The sequence below is a fragment of the Eleginops maclovinus genome, chromosome 5, assembly GCF_036324505.1.
Source record: "Eleginops maclovinus isolate JMC-PN-2008 ecotype Puerto Natales chromosome 5, JC_Emac_rtc_rv5, whole genome shotgun sequence".
Lineage (NCBI taxonomy): Eukaryota > Metazoa > Chordata > Actinopteri > Perciformes > Eleginopidae > Eleginops > Eleginops maclovinus.
Window position 1 is genome coordinate 19761719 of NC_086353.1, and position 18038 is coordinate 19779756.

The following is an 18038-nucleotide window of genomic DNA, read 5'->3' on the forward strand; positions in this document are numbered from 1 at the left end:
TAAGAGCATTGAAGATGGCTCGTGGCTGGGTCTTCCAGCATGACAACAACCCAAAACACACAGCCAGGGCATCTAAGGAGTGGCTCCGTAAGAGGCATCTCAAGGTCCTGGAGTGGCCTAGCCAGTCTCCAGACCTGAACCCAATAGAACATCTTTGGAGAGAGCTGAAAGTCCGTATTGCCCAGTGACAGCCCGAAACATCTGATCTCTGTAATTGCAAACAAAGGTTTCTGTACCAAATATTAAGTTCTGTTTTTCTGATGTATCAAATACTTATGTCATGCAATAAAATGCAAATTAATTATTTAAAAATCATACAATGTGATTTTCTGGATTTTTGTTTTAGATTCCGTCTCTCACAGTTGAAGAGTACCTATGATAAAAATGACAGACTTCTACATGCTTTGTAAGTGGGAAAACCTGCAAAATTGGCAGTGTATCAAATACTTGTTCTCCCCACTGTATATGTTGGCAATGAAAATCTTATATCCCATGCTCCTTCAACAACTCATGGTGCAAATAAGATAAATAAAATAGTGCAAAAAGAGTGAAGAATATTTACAATAACAACAATGAAGATGTAAAATATATACATATGTGGAATACATTGAAATTATTTAAATATACTGTACAGTAATTGAAATACTTTACACTGTTGTATCAGGAGGTATAGACCGATGCATATTCAATGATTATTTGGTGCCAGCTGCCCTTGTTTATTGGTCACTCTGCTTGCTGATTCACAGGAACACAGTGACAGATAAAGGTCACTTGTAACACACGTAGCAGGTCTTTTGATTCAGGCACACACTTACCTGGTGGGCGACGCACCCCAAGCTGTGTGTGTGGTCATGTGAGTCTGAAGAGCACGAACACACACGCTTAATCACACAAAGCAACAACATTGCTGGAACCACCCCATTAACTCGTTTCTTGCGTATGTTTACACCCATGTGTGCGTGCAATAGGGAGTGGGGCTATGTTTTCATACTTTTTTTTAATCCTTATCCTCTCCTCCACTCCCTCCCTCTCATCTTTCCTTCACTTCCTTCTGCCTCTATTCTCCACTCCCTTGCTCTTTCAAAAATTCCTTCACCTCTCTCCTCCTCTTTTTTTCTCTCCCTCCGCAGAAGGTCAGGGATACGAGGACGAGAATCACATGATAGTTTCCCTAAGCAGTCAGGCGCAGAAAACTTCCACAATCACCGTCAATGAGTGGAGACTTTTCATACCGCAGCATTGTTTCTTTTTAGCCACCAAACAGTGTAAAACTCTCATTGGTAGTTTAGATTTGAGTCCTTTTTTCACATGTTTTAGGGATCCTCATGTCTCTGCATACGTCCCACCTCTGGTGCCTCCCTCTCCCTCATCTTCCTCCACTCGCAGCAGCAGGGGGAAGCAGTATTATTCTTCTCTGGAATGTCGCATCGGGCTAAATTTAGAGCCTTAGTTTCCGTTCTTCCTTCTCCGACCCTCCCGCTCCTCCTCTCCTGCTCCTCCATTTCTCCCTCCTTGCAGATGAGACTGAAATAGCCGGCGTTGTGTCTTGAGACTCACCTGCAAATATGGGCCCTAAACGCTTCTCCACATAACAGGGCATGGATACTGACCTTGCAGTATTGTAATATTCACAAAACTAAGTCCAGTCTGGCTTAATATTTGGTGGTCAAACATACTGGCTTGTAGGCTGAGAGTGCAAATCAAAGAGTGATTATGGCCTAAAGTTAACAGACTTTCTACTTTGTATTTTGCATTGTATACACGGCAGAAGTGTGGAAAGTAGTTAAAACGTTTGCTGGTCTTTCAATTTTAACATTTCCATTGAAGTAATATATCCCATTGGTGTAAATGTTAATATTCTTATTGACTGTCAGAATTTTGGCGAGTCATTTGGTCAGTAATACCAATTTTCCACCTAAACAAGCGTGTATATGCTGTTTTTTTAAACAAGATAAAATCTTGCTTCAAATAGTCAGTAGACTTCTTTTCCATTACATCTAAACTGCCTTTGTGTTTTGGTGTGTCATATTTCATGTCACTAACAAGCTGGAGATGGTAAACAGTGAAAATGTCACGTCTTTTTATACTTGTAACCTTTTTGGTCTCTCTTTTAGACTCAATGCCGAAAACTTTGGAAAGTTTGGAGCGCGTCTTGGGCAGGAAAGATTGAATTTTTGTCAAAAGAGTTAAAATATTAGTATTACTGTTGGTTGTCAGTTGCAAATGGGACTTACGATGGTTCCACTTTGCACGGAGCCAAGTGATCTATTTCCCTCTCCTTCCATTCTTTATGCCAAACAGTAGAGCTAATGTTCATTCTTGACCTCGGAAAAAACTGTGAGAACAATGCCTTCAAAAGGTCAATTTTGTAATTTTCCTCAAGATTTCAGTGAAATCCCCTGATCTTCATCGGCAGATGGAATTTTTTTTAAGGCTTCATGGAACCATTGGATTTGTGAGCATTTTTAGAGCATCATGTTGTATGATTGAGAGCTTCAGAATAACCTCTTAATGGACTTGAGGTGAGATTGCTTTGGCAGAGTGTGAATTTCTGCCCTGTTGATACTCGGCAAAGCAATAACTGAGTTTTGATTGACATTTCGCTCAACCTCCTGCAAATTTGTTACAGTCACGTTCTGGTTAGGGCAACAGAAATCCTTCCAATGGTGTGTTCACACTGACATCGAACCTGTTGTGTTAATCGCAGCCCTTTTATTAATCTCCAAGGCCACACATCATTTGAAAAGTGATGCCCCGCTTCAGCAAAAAGACAAAGGGTTGTCCTTTCTAGCAATGCCCTGTGGTCGCCATTCAAATATGGGGACAAATAAGTTACAGCACAAAAAGTGAACTTTTACTGTAAAACTCCAGATTTTCAAGGTGGAAGGTAAATAATTGCTGTGATAGCTTTCCACTGTTTGTGACATTGCACTTTCTTCCGCCTTTTATTGTACCTGCAACCTGATTGGTTCTGATCATAAATGTATGAAGGGCACAATGTGAAACCTATTTGTTTACTTCCAATCCCTTGGACATGTTCTCTGCTTATAAGATGTGATGCTCTAATTTTGTGTTGCCATATGCTACATATATGTGTGTGTGTGTGTGTGTGTGTGTGTGTGTGTGTGTGTGTGTGTGTGTGTGTGTGTGTGTGTGTGTGTGTGTGTGTGTGTGTGTGTGTGTGTGTGTGTGTGTGTGTGTGTGTGTGTGTGTGTGTGTGTGTGTATACGTTTACGTGTATGTGTACGTGTGTGTACGTGCTTGGACATGAGTAACAATTTATCAATACGGCCCCTCTCTTGTAGCCATTACCACTGATTCATGCCTCACTCTTAATAGTCGAATCATTACAATTTTTGAGAGAACGGGCTGCTTGTGGATATGGAGTGTGTGCATTCTCTCCCTCCATGTTTCCAATAGAGGTATGTGTGTGTGTGTGTGTGTGTGTGTGTTTGTGTGTGTGTGTGTGTTTCTGACTGCCTTCGGGCCGCTCTAAGTATTGATCTCCATATGGTCAATGAGCAAGGCTAATGACGCTACAATATGCCGCTCTTGCCCAGCCCCAATCAATCTCAGCAGCCCGGCACAAATGGCCCTCTCCTCTCTGAGAGGACCTGACGCATTAGCCCACCTCGGCCGCCATTAGCCAGCGCTAATGAACACCTCCTAGGTTTGAAAGACATTGTCACTAGTGAGGATTAGCAGATAGGCAAGCACATTTTACGGCTGTATCTATAATTCCCCCTGGAAAAGGATGTGTAAATATCAGCTAACAACCTGGCATAGACATCCTTATACACACTGTGCACACATGACAAACACACGTGTGTGCTAACCATCCCATCATTGTTTTTTCTAAGGTGGAAGGGTTGTGCTGTCATTGATTTCTCTGCAGCAGAAACTGGAGGCATAACATTAGTCTCCCAGGACAAACACACACATGCATGCACACAGAGAAATGTGGAACCTATCAATACGCCGGGGTCAGTAATGGTGGGATATCTCATCTGTTAAAGACGCATCCGGGATGGGAAGAAGGATATGAAGTCAGAGAAGAGAAATTAAACCGAGGGGTATCCCTTCTTTCTTCCACGGCATGTTCTTTTTTATCTCTTTAGCTCTCCAAGGAGCAACGTTACTGCCGCACTGGTGGCATCGCCTTCACCGTTGGTCCCTGTAGATTTCCCTATCACTCACTAACACCAGTACGGCACAGTTAAACACTTACACGCTCAGTGAGTCATTCAGTGCACTCTTTTACTCCCCCCTCCCCTCCTTGTCTCTCTCCTTCTCTCTTTCTCTCTCTCCTTTCCTCTAACTGTTTGAGGTCTAAATCCCTCCATACTCAGCGACTTAACCCCTCTCTTTCATTTCGCCCCCTTCACTCGTGCTTGGATCTGCCGGTAACCATTAGCTGCAGCGTGTCTGTGTGTGTGTGAATGTGTGTGTATGTGATCAGTAAACTAATGCTTTGTCGAGTGCCACGTTCCTGGCACGTGGCGTTACTCAGTCAGAGTAAAGCGCAGGAACTGCAAATGAGCTCGCAGCATACACACACTTCCTCTTTACATTTGTCTTTGCCTTTCTCTCGTGGGCACAGAAGAACCAAGGCATATCTAAATTACAGTCATAAATCATGTCACAGGAGTTTCTGGAAATGTTTGCCAAAAATCCACCTACCTAACTTATCCTTACCCTGAATTCCACTAGAGAAACATCTGTGTTAACTTTATGCTAACTTAGCTAACGTTAGGTAGCTACAGCTAATAAAATCTTCTTGGAGCATTAGCATCAGTAGTAGCATTGCGTTTAAATTAGAATCCTGCTGTTAAAACTTTAATATATCGCTATCAAATTAATTGAGTGAAGTTGCTTGTAAAGTTATCATAAGATATAAATGATGCCTCATAAGTATGGGAAATGTTATTGCTTTGCACGTGCTAGTAGCTGGAGACGTGTTGGAAATGAGTTGCAAACTACTGACACATTGTTTAGAACGACGAGTATTGTTATTGAGAAAACCCTAAAGTACACTTTTTACTTTAGAAAATCTTTGAAACAAGTAGCCTACATATTTTGGGTATTAATTCATCAAAACATATAAAAATCAGCAGACATTTATTCAAAAAAGGACTTGTGTTCACGATGCTTTTTGTGAGTACTTTTTTGGCTGTGTCATTGCCATTTATACCTATAGAACCAATGGGTAGAAAAAAAAGGTTCCATAGAGCACACACAATTGATTATTTAGCCTTAATTTGACTTCCAAAGAGCGCCAGATTGATTTTTTTAACATTAAAATGTAGCCAGCATTTTGAATATTTATTTTAGCCTACATATTTTTGATGAATATTCCTTTATTGTTTCATATCTTAAAAAAAAAAAAACTGCTTTTGTCTGCTTTTGTATAATCAAGGACTCGTTTAACTAGCAAACCTGCCACGAGACTGTGTTTGTGCCGTGCTGGAACGGAAAGCGGTTAACGGTCAATTGTACTAATTAAATATCACAACAATACCTTTAACACATGTCAGAAATGTTATTTAATGCTTTGTTATACACAGTTCAAACGTAGAAGAAAAGTGTAATTTATTGCAAGAAACCACTCGAACAGAATGATCTTCTCGGCAATTAATACTTTTTATAAAACCACGAGAAACCCTTCCTCCGCACCACACACTCACCCTGCATCGGCCTTTTTTATAAGTAGCAATTATTAGACTCCAGTCAGTGTTTAAAGATGACTTCCCATCATTGACATGCGTGTGTGTGCATTATGTGCAGTGTGAAGAGTCTAAATAAGGCCTTTTAATTGTTAGTTGATGTAAAAGCTGCTCAATGCATGGGTAAACAGACGTCACACGTTCATCCCCCGGGGTTCGCTCTCGTTCTTCTTCTTCTTCTTCCTCTGTTGACAGGGTGGTTTCAGATAACTCTAGACCCACATCACTGCAACCTCCTCAACCCTCCCACCCTCCTTCCTTTCGTCCATCTCTGTTCATCCGTCTTGCTGTGACTCGTCCCCCCTCCCCGCCCATATTTGTAGCTGCCGCTCTGTCCCACCTCATCTTCCCTCTCTATTTCCCTCCCTTTCCTTGGTCCCTCCCACCCGGGCCATCAGGGTAGTGTGAATCCTTTGGTAAACGTCTGTTGCCTTTGCAGAGCTTGTCAGTAAAGCCAGAGCTAATTAGCGGAATCACAGAATAATTAGTTCTTCTTCTTGTCGTTTAATTCCCCATCACCCCATCCCTCCCCTCCCACCTCGCCTTCGTTTATTCTGCTGTCAACAGTCAGCGCTGTCACCAAGCTATACTGTCACTGTCTGCGTTCCTTTCTGAAAAATCTCCCCTCTCGACTTCTTTCACTCCATACGTCTGTTCCCTTCCCCTCTCTCTCTGTCTCTTTCTACATCTCACAGTGCCTGCTCCCCTTCTACATCTGTCTCTCTCCCCGTGGAGTGTTTTTTCCCGCCCACACCTTTTTTCTCTATTGAGGTTTCTCTTGCTGCTGTTGACTTAAACACATGGTCGAGCTTGTTTTCTCACTCCGTGCCTTCCTCCCACTCTGCTTCCATCTTCCCCTCCCTCTTCTGTCTCTCTCTCCGGCTCACTCTTGTTTGTCCCTTAAGCCGGTGTTTGTTTACACATCTATTTCTCCCTCTAGGTCGGCCCACGACAGTCCACTCCTTCAAAAATGATTTCCCCTATACATCCCCTCCCTCCCGCCTCCTGCCTTCTTCTCTTCATCTCCTCAGGGTGGCTGCTTGCTCCCTTCCTTTATCAACAGCTTTCCCCTCCGTCCCTCCTTGAGCCATTCCTCCACCCACCTCTCACCCGCTTCCCTCCCTCCCTCTTAACCACTCCTCAATTGCTCTTGTTTTGTGGAAATGATAAGGCGGCGAAAAGAAGGGTCTCTGGTCACCACCGAGATAATTGACTCTTTACGGCTCAGTTTTGTGTGGATAGCGCTCCGGTTTAGTCTGCCTTAGCAGCCTCACAACCAGAGCCTTGCAACACGGTTTCAGCCAGTGAACGTCTGCCATTATCTTCACAGCAGGTAGACTTTCAAAGAGGTTATATGTTAGCTTAAATGAACAGATGGATGCTCTTTGATGAGCAATTGCATCTCTTGCTACGTGCTTCGCTCTTACCATGCCACTGAATTCATCACAGACGCACATAATGTGTACTGTGTGTGTTATATGGCATCTTCTCGTAACTTAACATTTAGTTTTCAGTATGTGGGTTTATAAGTGTTTATGTTTAATGTAATGGGGTTGCTATGACAGACAGTATCACCACACTTATGAGTTCATAACCCTAACCCTAGCCTTACCTCCACAAGGAGTTTAGCGTAGCCCAAAATAAAATGTTTTGTTTAACTCTCAGAACTCGTATCGAACTATTCAAGTAGCAGGAAGCTGTACCAAAAAAAGAAAAAGACCGTACTATACAAATGGTACACTACCTGCCCAACATACAGCTCCGGAAAAATCTACATGTTTGGCAGCCAGTCCAGTGTCTTCTGAATTCCAACACAGAGTAAAATAAACACTCTAGATCTGTCTTACCAACAATTGAAAGATCTGAAATAGAGGCAACCAAAAAGGTTCATACTGATGTATTTAGCCTCATTAAGCAACAGCGATTTGGGTCGCTTTTAATTGACAGAAGCCAGTTGTCTACCTAGGCTAACGGGAAACATTTTGTGACCAAATCTTGGTGAGGTAACTTTGTCATTGCAGTTGTTGATTGTGAAGTTGTAAGGTTCTCGAGAAAACTGCATGTAGCCATACATAATGCCAAGAACTCGGCGCAATCTGAACGTTTTGGATGGTCATAGGACTAGTTTTAATCAACTTTGAATGAACAAGCAAACGTCAGTCTTAGCATTAGCTTGGGCTAATGCTAACTGAGTCCTTCATGACCTCTGCAGCAGGCCTTTACAGGCAGTTCCTTTCAACCTTATAACTTCCTGGAATCTACAAACAATTCCAGACAACCCAACAAGCAGCATTACTAGGTGAAAGCGTAGATTACACATGACTAATTTTCCCAACCTTGGACAGGCTCTCAACTAGCTAACTTGACGTAACCTTTGCACAACTTCTAAGATGATTCTAGCAGTTTAACTTGTAGGTTAATGTTGATTTTAGTGCTGCGGGAAAGTTCATTGCTACTGGAACAGGTAGTACTTGACAAGCTGATCCACATTTTACAGTACCGGATTGCAGAAAGACTCTCCAGCCACAGAAAATAAGCTAACATGGTGTTAAAAGATCCCCATACTTAAAACAGGAAACTGGATTCCAGCTGTAAAGATTTTTGAAAACAATATTGATTAGCTCTCCGGATCTGCAATCTACATTCACGCTACACACACCCGCACATTTACAGACACAAACACCACCGCGTAGCCCCTTTTGTTCGGTCTAAAACTGTACAGCTCTCTCTTTCTGTCCATCTGTTCTGCTGAGTCGTGCGATCAGGAGAGGGTCCATACATCACCTCTCCAACTCCCTTGGGGACAGCGCAGTGGAGGAGGGGAGAGAAGGAATGGGGGAGAGATGGGCCTGGTGCACATTCACTTTCTCACACACACACACACACACACAAACACCACCAGCAGCTGTTAGCAATGACAGCAAATTGTTTTTTCCTGCGCTATTCGTGGTACGCTACTGATTGGAAGGTCCTTTCTCGCTCTTGTGTTTGCATCCATGCTCACTCATGCCTGTCCATCTGCAAGTGTGTGTGTTGGATTTGAGCTGCATTAGGAAGAGCCTGAGACCGACACTTAGTTTAATGGAATTTCCATTTTCAGCTTTTTTTGAGAACCGGGACTTATCCAATCGACACACACTCGTGGAGAGTCACATATAGAGGAGAGAACGAGAGGAGGGCAATAGAGAGGGACAGAGTGTGTGATTGATGCAGGGAGGGCTATCGCCAAACAAGCAGAGAGAGAGGGACAAACAGAGTGAAATGGAGAGAATTGGGAGGAAGACACAGTAATGCAGTGAATGTGGGAGGGAGGCAGACAGAGAGAGAGATGAGTAGAATGCAATAATGTGATAAAGCAGCTGAGGAATGGAGGTTTTTCTACACTCCGACGCTTTTAGTCCCATTTCTACTTTTTACGGCAGATTTCATCATATTACCAAAGGCCATTTTGGCTCTATTGTGGATAATAGGCTGCTGTGGAATTATTGCAGATGCTGCCTCCGATAATGGTCACTCTCTCTCCATATTTCCCACTCTGTCTCTCTCCCCCCCCCCCCCCCCCACATTAGAGAGGCAGAGGAGGTAAAGGAGGAGAGATTAATGGCGTACAAAGATGGGCAGAGTCTGGGGCGATGGAGATAGCTGGAGGTGCGGCGCGTAGAAAGGCGGCTAAGTGTGTAAGACAAAAGGCGTCGGGGTAGATTGTGCACCGTAGATAGCACTGGTGTGCATGTGCTCGGAACGATTTGGGAATGTTTCCCTTCTAATACAATAAGTGGGCAAGAAAATTGGATTTCTTCATCATTATATCCCTCCTGCAGAGCCGATAACCCTGCCAGATTTCTGCGGCAGATGTTTTCCTGAAGGCCTTTTTAAAAAAAACACAGTTTGTTGGTGAAATATCTATATCTGTGGCATATATTTAGATACAGTATGGAGGGTATATAAACCTAGCGCTACACTGGACTATCTTACTGGAATATGGTAGGATGGAGGGAAAGGTGGGGTAGGGGGGGCAGTTGGAGAGGTGGAGAAATCAAGATGGAGGTAGGGCGAAGAGGATGGAAGAGGATGATGATGTGAAGATGCGGGGAGAGGGGGGAGGGAAAAAGGGAGGAGAGGCAAGATCGCCTGAAGACACGCAGGAAGAGAGAGATGGAGAGGAGGGATGGCGGGGTGGACGGAGGGGAGGGAAGGGGGGGGCCTATTGCCCCGAGACTACGGCAGAGAGAGGAGGAAAAAGAGAGCAAGAGAGTGATAGCCTTACAGCAGCACCTAATGGCTTCTCTGGAGAGAGGGAGAGAGGGAGGAGAAGGCATAATGAGGGGGCCATGACAGAGGCAGAGATAGATTTAGAGAGGCGGATGGAGGGGGTGGGGGGACAAAGAGAGGTGGAGGTTATACAGCCGTTCAGTAAAGATGGAGTCATGGAAATGAGGAGGAGAGAGTGAAAATAATGGTGAAAAGAGAGGAGGGGGGGTAACGGAGTGATAGCTGCTGAGCAGGGACGGATACCGGACATTAAATTAGCAATTACCAATAAAGATGGATGGAGGGAGGAAAACAAACGTGAACAGGTAGAGGAATAAATGAAAGCAGAGGGAGGAGGACAGAGAGACGCCAATGGGCAAATGAGGCAGGCGAGTTCGACCCTCGGGGTGAACAAAGAAGGGAGGAATAAAGGGAAGATGGATGGAAGTGGAAGGGTGGACGGAGAGCAAGGGAGGAGTGGCTAGATGGAGGTGTCCGAAAAAAGAGGGAGGGATTTGTGGAAAGAATGAGTGGAAGAGATGAGGAAGGAAAGGAGAGATGGATTGGTTATTCACAGAGACGGAGGGTGGAGACGGGGGGTGGCTGGATGGATAAAAAGGTAGTTTACTGTCATAACGCGGGAGGGTGGATCGGTGGGCGGGAGGGAGGGAGGTAAACTGAGATGGGAAGATGGAGAGATGTGTGGAGTGTATCTTCACCTCCGCAAAGAGCCGTGTTATAGCACTGATCGCAGCTGTGAATAATTCAAACCCTCTAGTTGGGAATTCTCTCTGGGAAGAGCCCAAATGTGAAAACACACACACACACACACACACACACACACACACACACACACACACACACACACACACACACACACACACACACACACACACACAGTTTATTGCTACCTCTAGCTACAAGCTTTGTATATTACCTTTGATACACATATATATGAACATACAGACAGTCATAAAGGTTGTGATATGAAAGCACACAGGACACAACAAAGAGCAGTCCACCTCTGTGTTGTCACTCGGACGTACCATTCTCAGCCGCCACGATTAGATTATATAAAACACATCACTCTCTCATACACACTTGTTTTAAAAAACACACATTCACACGGACTCTCTCTTCCAGTGTGCGCACGTGTGTGTCTTTACGGTCTCCATGGCGACCGTTTCCAGGGTGATTTACTATAGCACCTGGTCCCTCTCAGGGTGGTACACTCGTCTGATCACCACAATTGCTCCCCGGCCACCAATGATCTCATCGCTCCGCTCACTCTCCTTCCTCCTCTTCCTCCTCCTCATCGCTCGCTGACATGAGCATGATTTACTCCTGTCTTCTCTCCTCTCACTGCGCGTCATATTCCGCTCTCTGCCACCGTCCAGCCACCACAGTGCTAACGTTGATGAGAGGGAACTGGTTTTGGAGCTGAGAGTAAAAACAACTCTTCACAGCTGGGTCCATACGATGTCCAAATGAGCAACAGGTAATACTACGGTTAAAAAAAAGATATGAATTGACAATTCAGATAGCAAAGACCAAACTAGAGAACTGAACAACATGCTATTTGACTGTAGACACAGTGGTTCTTTGAGAATGCTAACATTATCACAAGAACAGAGCTAGAATGTTTTATTCCAACCATGTTTAGCCCTTTAGTCCCGCCCCTTACACAATGTGTAGAGCATAACTGTTACATACCGATGTCACTATGTTAAGGAAGTAAATAATGGTCTACAATGGAGGCTTTGTGACAGGGGGGGCGGGTGTATGGTAGAGAAACTCTGGAGGGAACTTTTTTTAGCCTTTGCAGACCATTTACATGCTCAAAAACACACCACAGGAAAGGGAAACCCCAAAAAGCATAATAGGGCCCCTTTAACTTTCTTAGTTAAAGTAATAATTTGCTATTAACATGGGAATTATTTGTGCAGGTGGTTGAAAATTAGAATTTTAAATGAGGGATACCAAGGGGACGACAAAATACATTTTGAGTCCGTACTCTTTTGTAACATAACTACAGAGGCACTTGGAAAGATGCAACCTCCTGCTAGAAGTGAGAAATAATGCAAATGTCTGTGCCATGACTTGGTTCTGCTCAAAACTCGAATGGGCTCTTTCTCGACCCATGCTACACCTTTCCACCAAGTCTCATGAACATCGGGCCAGTCGTTCACTTTGTAATCCTTCTTGACAGATTAATCAACCAGCCAAACCAGAAACAAAACCTCCTTGGCGGAGATCATATTAATGTTTTTGTTGGGTCATTTTGAATTAAGAGAATGTGATGCTACATCATTGCAGCAAGCATTGACTGACATCCAAGGCTCTGTGCCGTCTGTGGGTGGCCTCCTGTGTGTGCAGAGAAATACCTTGGTTAAGCACAGTGCCTCCAAACAGCGTTCATGCTGCAGGGATTCATTTACTTAAATTGATCCACTCCTGCGTGCCTACATGCATTTCACAGCATCCCTGCACGGCAACACTTTGGTTCAGTTATGGTTAGAGGATGATGGTTATGGTTAAAGGAAACATGTTGTGTGTGTGTGTGTGTGTGTGTGTGTGTGTGTGTGTGTGTGTGTGTGTGTGTGTGTGTGTGTGTGTGTGTGTGTGTGTGTGTGTGTGTGTGTGTGTGTGTGTGTGTGTGTGTGTGTGTGTGTGTGTGTGTGTGTGTGTGTGTGTGTGTGTGTGTGTGTGTGTGTGTGTGTGTGCGCGCACACACATTCTGAGGATTCAGAAATAGGCCAGTTAGGGTTTAGAGCAGAGAGATGTTAAGAGATTAAACAGACCTCTGTGGGGAGCAAGACTCCTCTCCAGCAGTTTAAATATAACTCTCTTCAGGGACAAACTGAGTAAGGGTGTGTGTGTTTGAGGAGGTGGGGTTAGGGCGTGTGTGTGTGTGTGTGTGTGTGTGTGTGTGTGTGTGTGTGTGTGTGTGTGTGTGTGTGTGTGTGTGTGTGTGTGTGTGTGTGTGTGTGTGTGTGTGTGTGTGTGTGTGTGTGTGTGTGTGTGTGTGTGTGTGTGTGTGTGTGTGTGTGTGTGTGTGTGTGTGTGTGTGTGTGTGTGTGTGTGTGTCAAAGCGATGTCTTCTTTACCTTTGGCACTCTGGGGATAGTCTGATACTGTGAGGTCTGGCTACACCATCTGCTTGGGGTTAGTCTGTGTCTGTGTGTTGCGTTTCATCTACATGTTCTGTTATGGTTGTGCGTCAGGTGCTGCGTAATACTTAAATTCTCTAAACACCACAGGATGTTTTTTTTCATTATAAATACAATGGCGCAGGAATGACTCCTTAAACCTGGAAATGAGTTAGCATTAGCCAGATCCGGTCCCCTCATCTCAGTCAACCATTTTTTTTACATGTTCTTGGATGCCTGGAATAAGTTCTGTGGTAACACAAGTTCAAGTTAATTTCATGTTTTATTCTATGACATAAAATATGTCAGTAAACTTTAGAATGACATTAGCGGTTGCTAACAAGTGATTGAATTAGCCGACTTAACGTCATCACACCAAACATTAGCGCCTTTTGCCTAGCAGTGGTGTCGCGCAGCTATGTGACCGTGATGTAGTTTGTTTATATCCGAACATTAGCTTTTTACTTCTGGCCTTTACATTTACGCTTCAAAAATTACTGTGGTGTTCATATGTGGAGAGTATCCTGCTGAACTAAAGGTGTTAGTATCATGAAGGTGTTTTGGCTACAGAGTTTATTTTCTGCGATATTTTTAAAACCAATGGATAAATTCCTTTGCTTTTCATAGAGGGAACTGTTGCGTTGCTAAATTCTTGGTCGGCCCAAAAAAATAATCAACCAGTTTTAAATAGAGAGAAACATGCTGACATTGACATAAAATACTCGGATATTAACAGATTTTGGTACAAATATCGCAAACAACCTTTTCAGGAGTATGACCAAAGGAATGAAATACTTATGGTTGGTCTCTGATGGAAAACCTTTTTGAAGACTTTTAGTAATATACTCAGTTAAATAAGCCATGTAAACAGCTCAGTAGGAATATTTCCTTACGGAATAACAATATATTTTTATGCATGTTTACATATTTTATGCTCTAGGTAATGTACATGAGTTAGCAAGAGCTAATGGTTATTAGCCTTTGTGAACACAACTTCAACTGTTTATAAAAAATCTGATTGACGTGTACATATTATATGGTTATTATCTAGAGCAGTGGTCGCCAACCCATCAATTGCGATCGACAGATAGATCTTTGAAACATTCCCTGTAGATCCCGAAAATAATAGAAAAATAGTTTTGTATTTTGTAAATACTTTTGTATTTTTTCAGTGTAACAGGCGGCATTAAATTGACTAATAAGATCAAAGAAGGATACTGGCACATTTACTGTTGCAAAATGACAATATACGGCACTAGCAGGTGATAGCTAATAGACGGCAATGTTGTCAGCTGGCATGGCGGAGGCTCCGAGAAAGAAATCGAAAGCGTATCATTTCCAAGATGAATGGGAAGATGAATTTATTTTCACCATGGTGAAAGACAAGTGTGTTTGTATACTTTGCCACCAAACTCTAGCGCTGTCTAAAAGAGGAAATCTGGAGCGGCACCACAACACCAACCACGACAAATTCAAAGAAGTTTCCCCGCCAAGAGCGCAATCCGCGCTAAGAAAGTTGCTGAGCTGAAAGCGGGGTTGAAGGCCCAGCAGTCGCTTTTCACAAAACCTGCTGCTCAAAATAAGGCTGAGGCTTCATTTCGTATTAGTCACCTTTTGCTAAACACAAGAAGCCTTTTACAGATGGCGATTTATTCAAGGAGGCAATGGCCACTGCACAGACGGTTTGAACAGCTTCAAAAACAAAGACGACATAGAAAACCGCGCTCTGCAGTGTCCAGCTTGGCCTCAATACAGTGGCGAGGAGGGTCGAGCAAATGTCAGGGGACGTGGATCGACAAGTGTTAAAAGATTTGTCACACAGTGAATATTTTTCACTACAGTTTGATGAATCCCTGGATGTAATGGACACAGCTCAGCTTGTTGTATTTGTCAGGATGGCGTTCCCGGACTCTACAGTAAAAGAGGATCTTCTCACTCTTTTGCACTTAAAGGAGAGAACGAGAGGCGAGGATATTTACAACGAGTTTAAAAAATATGTCCGCGATAATGACCTCCCGATTCACAAACTGGTGACAATTACCACTGATGGAGCCCCAGCGATGCACGGTGTGCGCGCTGAATTTATTGTGGTGTGCCGTAATGACCATGATTTTCCTGACTTTGTGAATTACCACTGTGTCCTTCACCAGCAGGCCTTGGCGGGGAAGGTCGTGAACTTTTCTCAAGTTATGACTCTGGTGGTCAAACTGAGAAAAGTCTAATTCACCAAAACGCCGAATTAGACTCGATTAGAGGAAAAGCGCTTCAACACCGTTATTGGATGAACTCGATGCCGCGTACGGAGACCTACTCCTCCACGCTGATGTCCGGTGGTTGAGTCGCGGCAAAGTGCTGCAGCGATTTGTTGATTTGCTGCCCGAGATGAAGACTTTTCTGGAGACAAGGAACGAGGAGCATGAGGAGCTGTCAGATGATCAGTGGCTGCTGGACCTTGGGTTTCTGAGAGACCTGACAGCTAAACTGATCGCACTGAACAACGAGATCCAGGGAAAAGACCGACACCTGCCCCACATGATAAGCGCAGTGAATGCGTTCAAGGACAAGCTCGGTGTTTGGAACACACAGCTGAAAAATGGGAGGCTGACACACTTTCCCAACCTGGAGAAAATGTCACAGGCCATCAGTGACAAGGACGCTTTTCACCCTGAGCAGTACTGTGTTCACCTGGACAAAGTGGCAGCAGAGTTCAGTCGGCATTTTGGTGAATTAGACGTCATGGAAGAAGTTGCTGCATTCGTCTTAAACCCATTCCTGACCATTGATGTGGAACAGGTAGCTGCCAAATTTCAGCAGGTATTTGCTCTGCCTAGTAGGGTTGACATGGAGATGGTTGAGTGAGCTTACACCGACTGACAATTTTGTTAAAACACAATTACAGTTCTATTTTAATAATAATAATACATTTTATTTATATATATTTTCTAAAATGCCGATGTTATGTAACTTGCATGGAGCTTGAGTGGATAAGCATAACACTGCATGTGATCTGCTCACTGCTAGTGGTTTTTGTGTGTGTGTGTGTGCCTTCTATGAACAAAATGATTACCTCATACAAAAGGAAATAGGCCACACCTTTATTTTTTGTGTTGGACATAAAGGTGTACTTGGCCTAATTGCATTGAGAATTTTGTTAGCATTACAGTTCTATTTTCTAAAATGCTGATATGAATGTGACTTGAAGCTTCCGTGGATAAGCATAACACTTTATATGATCTGCTTGTCTACTATAAACGAAACACTGTCCTCATATGTGGAAAATTCCACATTCCTTTTTCTTTTTGTGTTAAAATGAAATTGAATAACTTAGAATTGGAGTTGATGTGTTGGAATGAAGTTGATGTGTTGATGTGAAGCTATGGGCAGTTTGATATGCTAGTTACAGAACGTTGGACCAAAGCATTTCACGTAATTCAAATACAAGTTGGAAGTACAATCTGGGCTGTCTTTCTCTTTCAACGCTTAAATAGGTAGATCTTGCCTCTCACCAAGGTGGCGATCAGGGATCTTGGGCTTTCTATTCGCCCTATATACATCAATACATGCTATTTACAAAGGCATTGATTCAGGCTGGATGTGAATAGACACTCCGTGAGGCGTCAAGTACCGTTACCAGTTGTGTCTTTTCCGGCATTATGATTTGCATATTTCTACACACGTGAGACATCACCAGCAGGGTCAGAGTGCAAGGTCAGCCAGTGTGGAGCTCAAGGACGTTCAGACAAACGCTGGCTGTGAAGGAGATGTGACCCTTTGACCTTCAATCTTTACCTCGTTGCATGCATCTGTACCGCAAGGCTGCTGCAACATGCTACTCTCAATGCAGAATACTTTTTTTTTTTTTTTAAAGGAAAGATTGCAGCCGTAGAGTGTGTAAGAGTCTAATGAAGCATTTCCTCGTCCATCCAGCCCTTTCTCTCTGTTTCCTCTCTCTTCTTCCCCTCCTCCTCTTCACACTCCCTCCCTTCCTTCTCTTACACAAGTGGGTGACAGATGTGAGCCACTCTGGAGAGCACACAGACACCCAGCACTCTGCTGCCAGGCGCCGTTGCTCTTATAGAGTGTGTGTGTGTGTGTGTGTGTGTGTGTGTGTGTGTGTGTGTGTGTGTGTGTGTGTGTGTGTGTGTGTGTGTGTGTGTGTGTGTGTGTGTGTGTGTGTGTGTGTGTGTGTGTGTGTGTGTGTGTGTGTGTGTGTGTGTGTGTGTGTGTGTGTGTGTGTGTGTGTGTGTGTGTGATGTACAACTGTGTTACACAGAATATCTTTATGCATCAACTGTAAGGTATCATGCTGTAGTAGTCCTTCCATCTGTGTTTATCTTTGGCGTTTGAATGATGGTTGCATATGTTGCGCTCGGTGTGTGTGTGTGTGTGTGTGTGTGTGTGTGTGTGTGTGTGTGTGTGTGTGTGTGCGCGCGCGTGTGTGTGCGTGCGCGCGTGTGGGGCTGTACCAAAACATTTGAAGCTTAATCCATAATGTTCACTTTAGAGGCAACTCATTTGAATGCCTTTTTGCATGTCTGTTGACTCTGTTTTAAGTTAGTGTTTCTGCAGACACGTGGCTTCACTAATGCTGTTAGTATTATACTACTATCTGTAGTTTTAGATATCCGTGGTGGCTCATGGGATTGTTTCAGACTCGTTAGGTTAGGGTGACGATATCATAGATCATGATCTATCTTTATTAAAAAAAAACTATTTTGAATGTAAAAAAATTGGGGTTTCCTTTTCCTGTAGTGTGTAATATAGGTTTTAGTGCATGTAAATGGTCCGCAAAGGCTAAAATCCCCAAATTCCCTCACTCCCCACCTGCATGGAATGCCTCTATTGGATTCCGTTTATTACTTCTGTAACATAGTGCCACCAATATGCAACACACTTCTATTGGCGCTTCAACACA

General features: G+C 43.6%; 1 protein-coding gene across 1 annotated transcript in view; it reads left to right on the forward strand.

Moving 5' to 3' along the window:
- maml3 (mastermind-like transcriptional coactivator 3) overlaps positions 1-18038 on the forward strand; it is a 111379-nt gene that overhangs the window by 81382 nt on the left and 11959 nt on the right. The gene's annotated exons all lie outside the window — the stretch shown is intronic.